The sequence below is a fragment of the Triturus cristatus genome, chromosome 7 (genome assembly GCF_964204655.1).
Source record: "Triturus cristatus chromosome 7, aTriCri1.1, whole genome shotgun sequence".
Classification (NCBI taxonomy): domain Eukaryota; kingdom Metazoa; phylum Chordata; class Amphibia; order Caudata; family Salamandridae; genus Triturus; species Triturus cristatus.
In genome coordinates this window covers 1,535,124,495-1,535,140,632 of record NC_140590.1, presented here as the reverse complement: position 1 = coordinate 1,535,140,632, position 16,138 = coordinate 1,535,124,495, and the positions used below count along the sequence as shown (strand labels likewise).

The following is a 16,138-nucleotide window of genomic DNA, read 5'->3' as shown; positions in this document are numbered from 1 at the left end:
AAGCAAGGGCATAAGTGCTGTGAGATAGAGTAACAACTCTACTCGCACTATAGCTTCACTAAGCACTTCAAAGGTGGTTGACAGAGGTACTGCCTGACTTCAATACACGTATTTCATTGACAAAGTCGTCAACCAAAGAACTACTGTACCCTCCATACATATGAGGGTGAAAACTAAACTACATACAAAGTCCTTGACTTATGTCAGAGACATATAAAAGATAGAGTATTTTATTCTTTTTATGCTACTCACTCTGCATCTTTTTTGGATATCTTATACCATCGAAAATCTAGATTGTATTAACAATACAATCAAATCAAAGTCATATTTTTCACAGCTAATTCTGCTTTCTAAGAGAATTCATAAGAATCTAATAATTTACCAATAATCTTCAGTTTTCTTATAATGGGCTGTTCTAGCCTGTGCACTATGCTATTGCTATCAAATCCGTATGGAGATGTTTCATTCTAGGTCAAAGATCCCTATTAGCTAATTAAAGAGGGTGAACCCCTATTAAAACACAGTTCACACACAATCAACCCTACAGCCATTCTGTTCTACCCCCCGTTTCTTTATTATTGTCTTAGGGGTTATACTATGCATTAAAGTTTCTGAAAGTCCAATCCTTTTGATTCTCCAGAAATCCTATTGATCACCAGATCCCTCTCTCAAGTAGACACCACAACATTAATTTAAAGTGTTTGTTTCAGGGACCTGTTATCCCGCTCATAATCTAATATGAAAGTGGATACCAAGGGTTTCTAGCATAAGATCTCTACCCTGCATGACGGCTTCTCAGGAGACCTGATGCCTTCAATCTTCTGGTCTAGTCAGCAGCCTCTTCACAACTCATGCACAACATTCAGTTACCGCATCCTCAATAATCTTTGATGGCATCACCGATACCCTGCAGTTTCTATCTGGCTAAATGAGGGTCCATTCAGGGAAAGCATGCCTAGCATCCACACAGAAAAAACACCCAGCCCAAATGCATACACCCTAATATACAAAGCTGGAAAGTGATCAAAATGCCCACTTAGCATTAAATAAAATAATTCAGGCACAGTCTTGGTGTAACCCTGTCAACCTGTCAAGCAATTGCATGTTGACCATACCTAGGCTGTAAGCCACATTGGCAATACACTAGAACAATGCTAACATTTGTATATATCACACATTAACTGTAGGGGTGGGCAGAACTCGAGGAATTCGACTTCGCAGAATTCGGAGGAGTTACAAAAAAACTCGGCAAGATTCTGCGGAGTTTCGCCAACAAGCACAAATAGGCATGTTGTGCTGCTTGCACTATGATTTAGCGCAGGGAGCGTGCTCCACGCTGAAAAATCAGTGGCACCACGTTGTACCAGTGGGCGCAGCTACTCAAATTGATTTTGATGCAGCTGGAGTAGATTTTCTCCTCTAGCGGTAGCCTTCTGACCGCGAATAGTCGTGACCGCCCGTATTGGACACATTTTACCAGATGTCCTCCTAGTGACTGAAAATCAGGCTAGGTGATATCAAATCTTCCACGCGCTTGCCAACTTACTGTCGCTTGTGTGAGAAAACATTCTGCCATGCGGTGATTGGTGGAATTTGGCCGTAACTCGACAAAAATCAACCAATTCTACCAGCAGAACGGAATATTTCACCGACCCCTACGAAGTCAGGATAATGTTCCTGTTACAGGCACATCATGCTCTCTCTCACTCTCCGTCTTTCTTTCTCTGTGTCTCTCTCTCTCTGTTTCTTTCTCTGTCTCTCCGTGTATTTCTCTCTTTCTCTGTCTCTCAGTATATATCTCTCGCTCTGTCACCCTCCCCCCTCACTATCTCAATATGTATCTATCTCCCTCTATGTCTCTCAATATAGATCTCTTTCTCGCTCTCTTGGTATATATCTCTCTATACCTCTATCCTTCCCTCACTCTCTTTCTCTTAACTTACGTATGTCTCGCTATTTCTTTTTCTCAGTATGTTTCTTCGTATGTCTCTCGCAATAGCTCTCTCTTTCTCAGTATGTTTATTTCTTTCTCTCACTCTTTTTGTCTCTTTCTTTATTTCTAATACTTTAGTCTGTCTCAGTATCTCTCACTCATTATGTCTCCTTCACTTTCTCTCTCTCTCTCTCAGTATCTCTGTCTCTTTCTCTCGCCCTTACTCAGTTTCTCTCTTTCTTCCACTCTGTCTCTCAGTATATCTCGGTCTCTCTCAGTGTTTCTCTTTCTTTTCTATATCTCTCTCTGTCTCACGCCCTTTCAGTATGCATGTCTTTGTGTATTGGGTCTATTCAGCCATCAGAACTGGGGGTCTGTATTCATGGTGATCGATGTAGTAAGGAACTTCCCTTCACAGTCAAGATTATCTTAGTTTCTTTGGTGGGTATCTTTATACACTTCACCTATTGGGACTTCCTTCTTTTATCACACTGTCTATATATTGGTTTGCCATAACATTATTTATCTAAACCAAAGAGAATGCAGAATGTAGCTGTCCCGAAAGTGGCAGAATTAATTAACCTAGAGCTCAGACAGCCATCCACTGACTCCTGGTGGTGCACACGAGGTGCTTTAAGGCTTTTGTCTGCTGCAAAGAGTTTTTAACTCTCCTGTTAGAATAAATACCCATCTTCCACTCGTCTGGGGGGGGCATGTCGTGATTCTTGGGACCTAAACTGTGAAATGAGGTGGACCTGTGGCACAAACAAAATCCAGACAAACGACAATTCACCTATTTTTCTGCAGTCCACAGTAGTCAGTCCAAGCTGGATTATGTCATCACACACATTTGCTAACCAATTGCACTGCTCCACTCACAGGACTTGGGGCATCTCTGACCATTCTCCCTTCGACATAGTTCTTGATGTCCATGCCAGGAACACCACACTGCCTCCCAGTATTAATCCCTGGAACTTTAAAGAAGCATCCTTCCGAGACAAAATAAGTGAAAGGGCAGAGCAATGCTTTCAGGAGAATGAGGGCACAGTCTGGTCGGCATGTGTATTGTGGGAAGCCTTTAGGACCGTTCTCCAGGGCATACCCAGGAGATGATCGGGAGGAAAAAGAAGGAACAGAAGCTACAATTGCGACACTTTAGATAGAGTGGTTTTGGTGCTCGAGACCCAGGTGTTGGAGGGTGGTGCAACTAGCTAGCAGCTACAGCATAAACTCAGTCTAAAACAACAAGAACTTAAAGACCTTACGGAGAACAAGGCGCATGCATATGCCAGTGCCACGCAGTGTCGACTATAAGACATAGGCGACAAAGCAAGCAAAAGAGACAGGGAACTGAATTGGGTCCTAGGGATAAGAGGCGCTGAGGGTAGGCTATCGGGGTTGAAATAGTGGAGGCATTCACTAGGTATTACAAGACCATTTACACCTCCAAAACCGGCAGGTTGGGCACTGACTGTGAGGAGATTCTGGGGGACCTCCTCCTTTCGACTGTCTCCAGGGAAGACAGAACGGCGTTAGAGCAAGATTTGACAACAGATAAGGTTGAACAGGTGATTCGGGATTTGCAGTCGGGCAAAGCGGCGGGACCCAACGGTCTACCCACAGAACTGTTCAAGTGTACTGCACATATAATAGCAGGGTATAGGTTGAATATGTGTAATGAAGCCCGGGAGGGGGCAGCTTACCAGTGGATCAAGGGATGGCCACAATAGTAGTCCTACCTAAAAAAGATAAGCCACACAAAGCTTGTAGTTCTTATAGATCCATCTCATTGTTGAGCATAGAGGCCAAGGTCTTGGCTAATAGACTGAGACCAGTCATCACATCAGTTGTCCATCCGTATCAATCTGGCGTTATGTTCCACAGGGGGACCTGGCTCAACTTGAGGCACTTATATAGAGTGCTCCATTCGACTGCGGCCATTCGGGCTGGGCATGCAGTGCTGCTTTCTCTTGATGCGCAAATGGCTTTTTGACAGCATCGAGTTGAGCTACCGCTTTGCTGCTCTGACAAGGTTGGGTTTTGGACCCAAATTCTGTCATTGGGTCCAGCTTCAATATCACGGCCCACTAGCCCGTGTACGGGTGAACAACGTCTTGTGCCCATTTGAACTGCATAGGGGTATCAGGCAGGGGTGCCCACTGTCCCTGATGCTCTTGGCACTCGCGTTGGGACCCTTGAAAGAGTGGGTTCTACTGGACCCCCTGATAAGAGGCATTAACTGTGGCAGGGAATGGGGAAAACGAATTTCCTTATATGCTGATGACATTGTGCTCGATGTCATACGGCCCTACACTACGGTAAACAGGATACTGCATATTTTTTATCTTTTCAAAGGATACCATGGCTACCAAATTAACTGCATAAGTCCCTGATCTTTCCCCTGCGTGGGGCCACCCCCAAATTGATAAGCCAATATATGGCTCCAATAATACACAATGGGTTCATATACCTAGGCATTTATATGATGATAAATTAGAAGGATTTCCTTAAAAAACCTCTACCCACACCTGGACCATCTCAGCAAAGACGTGGCTCACTAGCGAGCGCTCCCACCCTCTGTGATGGGTCGAGCTGTGCTCTTTAAAATGATGACCCTGCCAAGACTACTATACATACTACAGAATACCCCATATAAAATCCCACACGACTTCTTCAAAAAAGTTGAAGGGCTATTGCGACTACTCCTTCGGGATGGGGGCTGCTCAAAGATTGCGCTCTACAAATTACAGAGAGTAGTTTATGAAGGAGGGCTAGCAATCCTGGATGTATGTAAATACTATTGGGCATCCCAGTTGGTAGTAGTAAACGTTTGGGTATAGGGTAGATAGACAGAATATGAGTACTCAAGGATGCTCCTCATTGCTTTACTGCAAGGTACGAGAGGTTACAGATGTACCACCTTTCCACGTTTTATGACTCGTAAAATGGAATATACAACAGTGTCTTAGACACTGTTTGCGATTCCTAATAGGGTTGCTAAATACTCAATATTAATGAGGTAGGTCGCAATTTTAGGAATCTCATACATCACAGGGATGGTGGCCTGCTGGAGACAGTAGACCACCATGTCTGTGTTTGTTTTTTAAATAAAGCAACTTTTTTTTTTCCAATTGCAGCCCTTTTTCCTTAAAGGAAAACGGAATGCATTTAAAATAAAAAAATAAAAGTTTTCTTTTAATTTTTTAAGGGCGTTGGACCACTGCCTACTCCTAAAACAGATTTTTGCATGTATTCACAAAGTGAAAGGGGTCCCCTGGGGTCGCCTTCCAGTTTGCGACTAGCTAACCACCTACTTGAAGTAGGTGGTAACTACGACTTATCAGTGCGACTTGCTATTAGGAAGTTACACCCTTTGCACGCTCCTTCCTAATAGCAACTCCCAAACCCTATTTTGCAAGTCAGTAATAGGTTATTGACTCGCAAAATAGGGATGTTACATACCACAAACCTTTTTGCAGTCACAAACGTGCCTATTTCTCATTTGCGACCAATGTAAAGGGTCGTACCTCTGGCTCTATATTCCTGGGATGGGAGAATAGGTTAATGGGTGCCACTCCCATGTGGGACAGTGACAGCCTATGGGAAGTCCAAATTGAAGTTGACAGGAATTGAATGGCTAGGAGACGTATAGAGTGGGCAAGCCTTCTTTTCACTTGAGACCCTAAAACAAGAGTTTGAGATTGCGTAAACCGGATACTTCAGATATTTACAGCTTGGCCATGCACTGAGGTGTCACATACTGGAGGGGGAACAACTGATTGAAACAGCGCCTCTAGAAGATCGTTTGCTTCTCGAACACATGCCTTAACGTATGTGATACTGATTAATAACTCCCCAAGTTCGTTGGTAAAGCTGAGGGAAGAGTGGGAGGGAGACCTAGGCCCTCTTGAGGATGACGACTGGGTTGAAGCTAAACAAAGCCTCGGAGAACTGGCAATACAAGCCTGGTTCCCCCTTATCCAGTTGTGCATACTACACAGGTTGTATTATTCTAGGACACTTCTTCATTGCCTGGGAAGGGGCGATAGCACTCTATGCATTAATGAGATTCGGGGAAGTGTGATCATTTTGTCACATACTCTGTGAGTGCCCAGAAATACAACGATTTTTAAATAGGGTGGCACGATGTATGTCCTGGGTCGCTGAGCAAGGAGTGCCAATGTCTGCAAAGTGGCTCATTTTGTATATATCCACAGATGAGGCGTTGCCTAAATATCAGAAAACATGGCTTAGGTTAGCATCTGGGCCATAACTACTAGAGGTTTGAGCTTGGGTTTATTTAGTGACTCTAGTGGTCCCCCTGACAAGGCTTTTGGTGAGTACTTGAGTTGGGTACTCACCCCAATAACTAATACTCCAATTTCTCATAAGGGGTCTCATCAGGACAAGGCCATCAGTATAATGCACCTAAACAGATTAGCAAAGTAGAGAGCAACTAACTAACATCTTCTTGTTAAACACAAACAACCTACTGTTGCCAACTCATTACTGCATTACACAACAGCTATCATCCACATGCATTTAGAGACAGTCTACCGTATGGTCAGTTTTTGTGGCTACATAGAAGTTGTTACCATAAGGAAGATTCCTTTAGTGAGGAAGAACTATTAAGATGATACAACACACATCATATTTGCACTTACATGCAACAAAAACACTACGGACTATGTTGTACATGCTCATAAAGACATTAGCCCATGTACGACAATTAGGGCTTGTTGGGGGCACCAGAGTTTTTGGGGCATTGCAAATGTGGCTACTGCCAAGTATATATATTTACTGTTAATACCAAAGTATAAGCAAACAACATGAAACATCTCACATTGAGAACTGATCTAATTGCCATACACAAATGTTATTTATGTTATCATGTGTTCCTACAATCTGTCATTTGTCGACTAGACAAATCAGATGGTGAAACGGTATGTATGCTAACAGAGAAAGAGAATAAGGTTCAAGGTTAAAGGTGCATCCCTTGAAAATATTACATGAAAAAGGAGGTATAGCGGATTACATCAGATAAGAAGTTGCTGAAGTGATTCAAAAGGATGCACAATGATGAAACATTGTGATGCCTCTCAATATCAGACAATGCAAATGGATGGACATATGGATGTCTGTCAGTGTTGAATGTGTAATGCCCTCTGACACCTTGAAGATTTATACTTGTGCAGAGGACCATATACGACCTGAATCAGTTGGAAGGTATGTGGTGTACACAGTGTTGTTTTTAATATATTGTAGGAGTGACCTTTGCGATTAATGTGTATTGTCTGGTTGTGAGATCAGCAGCATTGGACATTTTGATACCCTTTAATGGATATGATATCTGACACAGTACGGACCATGAGGGTACTTTGACTCTTGAAACACACGTGTCCTGTACACTTGGGTGACCATTAGTATCTTATATGGTTTCCTTTTAGCATGCTCTTTACAACATATAATGCTGTTTGGACTAGGAGTTCACGCAGTCCATTGTCTCTCAGCATAGGTTACCAACATGAGGGTAGTCTAAACATGGCACCCGTCTAAGAAGAGACACGGTCTAGTGTTCCAAGACATTAGTGATTATCTATGCTGGATCGTCTTCCTGTGTTGCCTTGTATCCAGCACGGGCAATCAGGGCCCCTATTGAGACATTGTATCTATATGGATACATATGGATACATATGGATCCATATCCAAATTGGACTCTTCCACTTTCACTTCCACCCTAAACTTGCATCGCCCAGAATGGCCTACCAACCTAGAGGCAGCTTACAGCATGCTTAGGGGGCAGGTCAATGAAGCAATGGATCACTGTATTCTGATGAAAACGACTCATGCCAAGCGTACTCTAAACCACTCTTGGTATGATGAGACTCTGATTGCGGAAAAGAAAAATGTAAAATCTTAGAACGGGCCTGGAGAAAGGCATACGAACTCACAGCAAAAATTACCTATAGGAGTCAAAGCATACCATAAATTGGTCCGGAAGACCAAGGCCATGTTCTATGCTAACATGATCACGGCGAGCAGCAATACTACTAAAATTATTTTCTCCCTCATGAAAGATATGGTAAATCCCCCGTCCGCTGTCAATAACACCATATCCTTCAACGCAAAATGTGAGTCATTGGCTAAATATTTTATCAACAAGGTGGAGCATATAGTGCATTCGGTCCGAGGAAGGCTTCCGCCGAACCTTGGGAGAATTCTACTAGGATAGCCCTATCTTACTCCCTACAAGACCTTCCACCCATGTCCCCTAAAGACATGGACGTTCTGTGGACCAAAGTAAAATCAGGCTCGCCCGACGATCCTTTTTCAAATCAGATCTTTTCAGGAAATTTCATGACTGCCTCTTGACTGAGGGCCGGGAGCTGATGAACTGATCTCTCCATACGACGGTGATCCCTAAGTCATGAAAACATGCCAAAGTTATTCCTTGGTTAAACAAAACCTACACTTGATACGTCTCTGCCAGAGAACTACCGCCCAATATCTCTGCTCCTATACTTGGCTAAAATCATGGAGTCGTATGTCAACATTGCTCTGACTAAATACTTGGAAGACAATGAGATCCTGGATAGGTCACAAAATGACTTTCAGCCAGGACACAGCAGGGAATCTGCATTACTTGCAGTCACAGAGCAACTACGGGCCACTCTGGATGAGGGCAAAACCTCGACACTGATTCTGCTGGACCACAGCGCGACCTTGGACACGGGGTCCATAGAATTCTGCTACAACGGCTGGACGAGATCGGTGTCAAGGGCAGGGTCCTGGCCTGGTTTGCATCCTTTCTGACCGATCGCTCTTTTCAGGTCTCTGGCCCCCCTTTTCTGTCCAGCATTCACCCTCTCGGTTGTGGTGTTCCCCAGGTCTGCCCTTATCCCCACGTTATTTAATCTATTTGTCCGCCCCCTGGCCCTCTTGGCCAAAGCACAGAACATCGACATGGTATCATACGCCGATGATACCCAACTGTTATTCACTGTGTCCAATAACCCCAAACAGGACCAAGCAACATTTCAAGAGGATCTTATGGCCATCTCTGACTGGATGGCGGCTAACTACTTGCAATTGAACTCCACCAAGTCAGAGGTGCTCCTGGTGGGCCGTGATGCCCATCGTTGGGACAGACAAGCAATGGTGGCCTACGGCCCTGGGCACCCCCCAACCGAATTCCGTGGTTAAGAACTAAGGAGTTTTGATGGACAGTGCACTCTCATTTGAGAATCAAGCTAAAAAAGTTTCAGGCACCTGCTTCGGTCTCCTATGTGGCCTGAAACCCATTCTGGGATTTTTGTACGCATCCATCCGTCAATCTGTTCAATCTATCGTACAGTCCCGTCTTGACTTCTGCAATGGGCTTCTACTCGGCGTGAATAAGGCCGTAGCCAAAGGACTCCAACGGGCACAGAACGCGGCTGCACGTACGCCTTTTGCCCAACCGAAGCACTGCCATGCCTCTAACCTTCTTCGCCGTCTCCACTGGCTGCCGATAGAACAGAGAATCTATTTTAAGACTCTGCACTACGGACAAGATCTTGCATGGCCAAGGCCCTCAAATTCTGCACGGGATGTGCTCATCGTATGTACCAACTCGAGCACTGCGTTCCTCTGATCTGCATCTAGCCTGTACCCCCCGAGTGCGCAGGATAAGAGCAGGGAGGTGCTCTTTCAGGGACATGGCACCCGCCCTATGGAACTTTGCCCCTCTTGCCGCTCGGGGCAAGACCACTGGGCCTTCGGAAAACTGATCAAAACCTGGCTCTTCTCTAACCTCTAGTCAAATCCTACCTGTATGCACTCGTATGTCTTTGCGCTGAGACGCCCCGTTGCCGGGGCAGCCATGCGCTTTACAAGAATGTTTGACATAACATAACATGCGGTTGTTGTGTAGATAGTAAAAACATGGATGGATGGATGGATGGATGGATGGATGGATGGATGGACGGACGGACGGACGGATGGATGGATGGATTCCAACAAAAAAGAACCCACAGTTGGAGGCCCACACTCCAGGTGCTATAAACTTTATTTTGCCAGGCGACATGGTGAGCAACCTCATGCACAGGACACAATCAGCCTTTCATCCCTACGCGTTTCTGGCATCCATCCGCCCTTGTTCACAGGAAGGCATATTGAGGAGCAGCGGCGTCACAGGTGAGTGCATTTGTAGTAAAGTCCCGCCCAGTGGGCGTATCAGCACAAGGCATGATGGTACTTGCAGTTTGAGACTCTGAATTCTGTAGTAGGTGACACTGCCCAACCTCCTTCACAATGTTCAAATTCCACAGTGGGTTGTCTATGTGCATCCCGAGTTGCTGCCATGCCGTTTTCACCCAGGCAAAATCGCACGAAGTTCCTTCTGTGCTGATCTCCGTCAGCGCTGGACCCGCTCTTCCGCGGTGGGGGCAACTCCGCGACCTGGGTAGGCCGCCAATATTCCAACGAAAAAGAACCCACAGTTGGAGGCCCACACTCAAAGTGCTATAAACTTTATTTTGCCAGGCGACATGGTGAGCAACCTCGTGCACAGGACACAATCAGCCTTTCATCCCTACACGTTTCTGGCATCCATCCACCCTTGTTCACAGGAAGGCATATTGAGGCGCAGTGGCGTCACAGGTGAGTGCATTTGTAGTAAAGTCCCGCCCAGTGGGCATATCAGCACAAGGCATGATGGTACTTGCAGTTTGAGACTCTGAATTCTGTAGTAGGTGACACCACCCAACCTCCTTCACAATGTTCAAATTCCACAGTGGGTCGTCTATGTGCATCCCAAGTTGCTGCCATGCCGTTTTCACCCAGGCAAAATCGCACGAAGTTCCTTCTGTGCTGATCTCGTGTCAGCGCTGGACCCGCTCTTCCGTGGTGGGGGCACTCCGCGACCTGGGTAGGACGCCGATATTCCAACGAAAAAGAACCCACAGTTGGAGGCCCACACTCAAGGTGCTATAAACTTTATTTTGCCAGGCGACATGGTGAGCAACCTTGTGCACAGGACACAATCAGCCTTTCATCCCTACGCGTTTCTGGCATCCATCCGCCCTTGTTCACAGGAAGGCATATTGAGGAGCAGCGGCGTCACTGCTGAGTGCAAAAAATAAGGTGAAAGTTAAGAGTCAAAATGATATGCTCTTTAATCAAGTGCCTAGATCGAATTCCATCAGAAATGAGGCCCCAAAACTGATCACGACTTACAGTAGAGGCGCAAGAGCATTACGTAAAGCAATGAAAGCCCATTGGAGTCTGTTACAAACTGATCCGGTGATAGGCAAACACATAGGCAACTCACCTAACATTATGTACAGACGACCAAGATCTTTGAAGGACCAGCTGGTCCACAGTTATCAACAACAAACAGCCACAACACATTGGTTGAATCCACTAAAAGGATTTACTGTTTGCGGTGCTTGTAAAACCTCTAAGAGGAGTAAAAGTTGCAAAAACTATGTAACATACCTAGGAATTACAAAAACCATAAAGAAATGGATCACTTGTACCAGTGACTTTGCTGTATGCATATTGGAATGTCCATGTGGGCTGAAATATGTCGGCAGCACCAAGTTACAGTTGAAATCAAGAATCTTACAGCATTTACGTGCAATTACTAATCTCGATTTCAACTACCCAGTAGCCAGACATTTTGCTGACAAACATGACAGCAATAGCTATCATTTGCAGTGCAAATGGAATAGACAGGGTTCTGCTTCACCAACGGGGAGGGGACAGAGAAAGAAATCTCTGTATCCTAGAATCAAGGTATATTATTGATTTAAATACCAAGACCCCAATGGATTGAATAGTGGGGAGGAATTGGCAACGGACATTGGGGAAGCCAAAAGGTGAAACGCGTCTATCAGGGGGGTCTGCACAATAAAATCATCAGCATATAATTAATGTGTGTGTGTGTGTGTGCGTCTGTCTGTCTGTCTGTCTGTCTGTCTGTCTGTCTGTCTGTCTGTCTGTCTGTCCGTCCGTCCGTCCGTCCGTCCGTCCGTCCGTCCGTCCGTCCGTCCGTCCGTCCGTCCGTCCGTCCGTCCGTCCGTCCGTCCGTCCGTCCGTCCGTCCGTCCGTCCGTCCGTCCGTCCGTCCGTCCGTCCGTCCGTCCGTCCGTCCGTCCGTCCGTCCGTCCGTCCGTCCGTCCGTCCGTCCGTCCGTCCGTCCGTCCGTCCGTCCGTCCGTCCGTCCGTCCGTCCGTCCGTCTGTCTGTCTGTCTGTCTGCGTCAGCTTTACCTTAGCTTGGTTGGGTACATGGGTATTATTGTACCCGTTTTCAATATGGTGTTCATATGTTCTCCACTTCCAGATCGGTATTACAGAACCAATGTGTGCCTGATCTTTGAAAAGAGTGGAGGCAGGTTTCCATGAAATAGATTTGCTCTAGATTTTGTAACATAGACATACTGTAGTTCGGGATTGCTTTTATGGTTTGCTTTTATGGGATTATATGACTGGTGTTTGGACATATGGCCATTATGAGTTTTTTCACTATGGAACTCAGTTTCACACACTTTCTGGAGTGCGCACTCGGTACTACTACTATTGTTGTTGTGGGTCCCGTTACAGTGAGATCAGAAGAACTTTGATATTGATGTATTTGATACACCTTATCATGCATTGAATTCACTCCTTCAAATAAGTGTAGTGTTTCCTGGAAGGGGTAGAGCTATCTCACTGGGAGTTACATAACACATCCCACTCGCATTCAATGATTTTTACACAGTAAGGGGTATAATCGATGCCCACCATTTATTTAAGTGCCCCATCAGCAGACATGGGTGTCTACAGACAGTGGCATAGTAGTGGGCACATTGGTTTGTACCCTGGGGCAGTGCAATCCCCTGTCAGGTTGTCTGACTAGTAAAGATGACTTTACACCTGACTAAGGGCCACTTAGACGGATGATCATGTCCTGATGAGACCCGTCAATCTACTTTCGGGTCAAAGCGTTGATAACTCATCCATTGTTAAACTATGATTTTCTCTTACTATAATAACCTGTAAAACTGATAACAGGCTCCATACTGTCTAGAAAAACTTCAACCCAAGGTTTTGTACAGTGTTTTTACCCAATATTTTATATATTTGTTTTTGTTTCCCTGAGCACTGCATCATCTACACTATTGTCACTTTATTTGTTGCACCTGTAAATTTGATATAAGAATTACACTAAAATGAGAAAAAGAGGATTGGAATGTTCTTTGAGTCAATCAAGGTTGTATGACTAAACAACTACCTACAAAATCAAGAGTGCCTGAACCATGAAGGCTAAACAACAACCATTGCCAAACCACTAACTATTTTACCACAACTTACTGAACCACGAACTCCACGATCAACCACTACATTCAAATCAACCTCATCCCACCCCCTAAAAACGACCCCTTAATACTACCCCTTAAACCTACACCAAATTCCCCCATCCCCTAAAAACTACCCCGAACCCCCACCCCCTAAAAACTAACTTGAACCCCTCCCACCACCTAAATACTAACCAGTACTCCCCACCCCCTTGAAACTAACCCGAACCCCCCGCCCCCTTTAAACTAACCGGAACACCCCCTCCACCCACAAACCCCTCTTACCTGTTCCTGTCCGAAGCTCCTCTGAACTCTGCCCTGCACAAACACTAGACCGTCTTAGCCTGAACCACGTGTGTGCATGGTTCAGGCTAAGTCGTTGTTCGTGCAAGTCGTTGTTCGGCTTGCGTGACTCCGGAACTCGTTGTTACGGAGTCGTTGTTGAGGATGTTTCCCGTCAATCACAGTATGACTGTCAATGTATTAACATTAAAGTATCTTTCAATTGATTCCATTACATTTGATTCACCACATGGGGTGATGTTACAAATTAGTCCAATGGGACCGCTGTTATGTTTATTGCTTGTGCATAGACTCTGAATGGGGTTTTTGGTCATCTTTTAAATAGACCAAAGGGACAATAAGAGATTGTTATGTTATGTTATGGGGTGTTATGTTATGTAGCACACTTATACTCTCCTGGCCTTATTTATCAAGGCCTTGCACAGCCGACACGTCACTTTTTCCCATTTTAAAAGTGCCGCACCGGCGGGGCAAGTCCTTCATAAATAAGGCCCTCTGGTGTCTTGGCGTTAACTTCAGCGTAAGCACGATTTCAAGGTCCCATTAATATTTACAAAGCCAGGTTTTTAGTTCTTTCCTAAAGGAGATCAGAGTGGGCAAAGTTTTGATGTTAGGTGGGGAGGTTAACATCTTACTTCTCACAGTAAGAAAATTATACGCTTGCAGAAAACATTGTGTAGTGGGTTTGAAGTTTAATGTCCACACTAAAGATATGCACAGTGTTTGTTATGCAAGGCAGGTCTCATCAGGGCCGAACTGACCCTGGTGGGCCGCCTGGGTGGGGGCCAGTTTTAGACCCCTGAGAGGCCATTTTTATTATCGATAGCTGCAATATCGGCCCCCTGCAACAAAAGCGGCACAAAACTTTACACTAGCACCCCCCACACCACCCTCCATGGCCGGCCGAGCTCTTTGCCAGGGCCGGTTTCGGTTCCCAGTCTGGCCCTGGGTCTCATACAGATGACTAATACTGGCCACCCATGGTTCACTGAGTTTCCCACTTTTCCTACCTTAACGCGCTCACAAGGTATTTCCCCTCAGTCTGGGTGCTTGTCTTCGCAAGTGCTAGCTGGTGCAGCAAATGGATGTATCCCTCTAAAAGCAAATTTACAAATATGTGAAATTCCTGTGTTTAATTTGAAAAACTACTTATAGAAGAATTGGTACACTCGAGGTAGTAATTGTAGCGTTTGCAAAAGTTACTGCTAGTGTGAGAAAGAAGCACTTTGCACATCCTAATCAACATGCATTCAGCTATATTTCAAACAAGTTTAATAAGTATTTGAAGGTACAATTACTGCCTTCTGTAAGCTCCCTATATACCAGCTTCTATGAAGCTGAGCTCTCCATCTCACTCCAGATGGAACCTGCGTGCGCTGCATGTGGCTGATCTGCATCAACAGAGCCTTGTGCTGTGGAGCAATGGAGACTCTGCAGTTGCGTCCGGCAAAGCTTCCGGGTGAGGGGGGTGGGTGCAGGTGTCGCGTGTGGAGGAGGGTCGCGGGGTGGTCACGTGGGGATGGGGGGTTAAAAAAATAATAACAATATTTTAAATTTACCTTGAGGCCAGGTCCCGCATCTTTTCGGCTCCTGTTCTCCTGCCTCCGACAGGAACAGGAAGAGCAGGCAGTCAGGCTCCCTCCCCTATGCCAATCGGGATGGCACCCAGTCAGGGGCTTATGGGGTGGGCATGTTCTCCATGCATGCTGCAATGCAGCTTGCATGGAGAAGGGCAGAGTGCGCATGACTGGTTTGGGCGGCCCGAGAGGGTCGACCAAACAGTCTTTGCGCACACATGAGTTGGCACACCACTCCTCCCCTGCTCGGACAGCAGAGCAGCCCCACCCACCTGTCCGCCTGCAATGCAAACATAAAATGGTAATAACTAAAAATTATTACCATTTTATGTTTCTGCTTCTCGCATTGTGAGAAAGCGGTGGGGCGCTCCTCCGCCATAGCAGTGGAGCCGCTCCTGAGACTCTGCACTGTCTTGCTTAGGATTTGTACTGGAGGTACATCATTCAGTACAGATCAAGGGAGTAGCCAGCAAATTAAAATACCCCCCACTGTGAACTAAACTTCTGATGACACCAAATCAGCAACACAAGTATGCCCAGAATTCCTAGACTGGTTCCCTTCACCCTTTCATCCTCCCTTCCTTTCTGCCACCCTTTCACTGTTCCATCCTTTCACCTATCTATTCTTTCACCTTTCCATTCATCCGTTCACCCATCCATCTTTTCCCCTTTCTATTCATTCATCCAGTTATCATTTAGTTCATAAGTAGATCATCCATTTTTTCACTGTTCCATCCATTCATCCTTTGACCTTTCCATCCATCCTTAGACCTTTCCATCACTCCATTCGTGCAATCATACGTCCATTGATCCTTTTTTTCACACGTCGATAATCCATTCTTTCACTGTTCTATTCATTCATCCCTTTTTTTCACACGTCGATAATCCATTCTTTCACTGTTCAATTCATTCATCCTTTCACCTTTCAATTAATCCTTCCATCCACCTATCAATACACTTGCTTCCACCCTTTCAACTGATCCCTTCACACTTAAATATCTACATTG

The 16,138-nt window shown here is 45.4% G+C and overlaps 1 protein-coding gene across 1 annotated transcript in view; it reads left to right on the top strand.

The window, feature by feature from the left end:
* The window catches only part of TGM5 (transglutaminase 5), a 189,993-nt gene that overhangs the window by 157,268 nt on the left and 16,587 nt on the right, over positions 1–16,138 (top strand). The gene's annotated exons all lie outside the window — the stretch shown is intronic.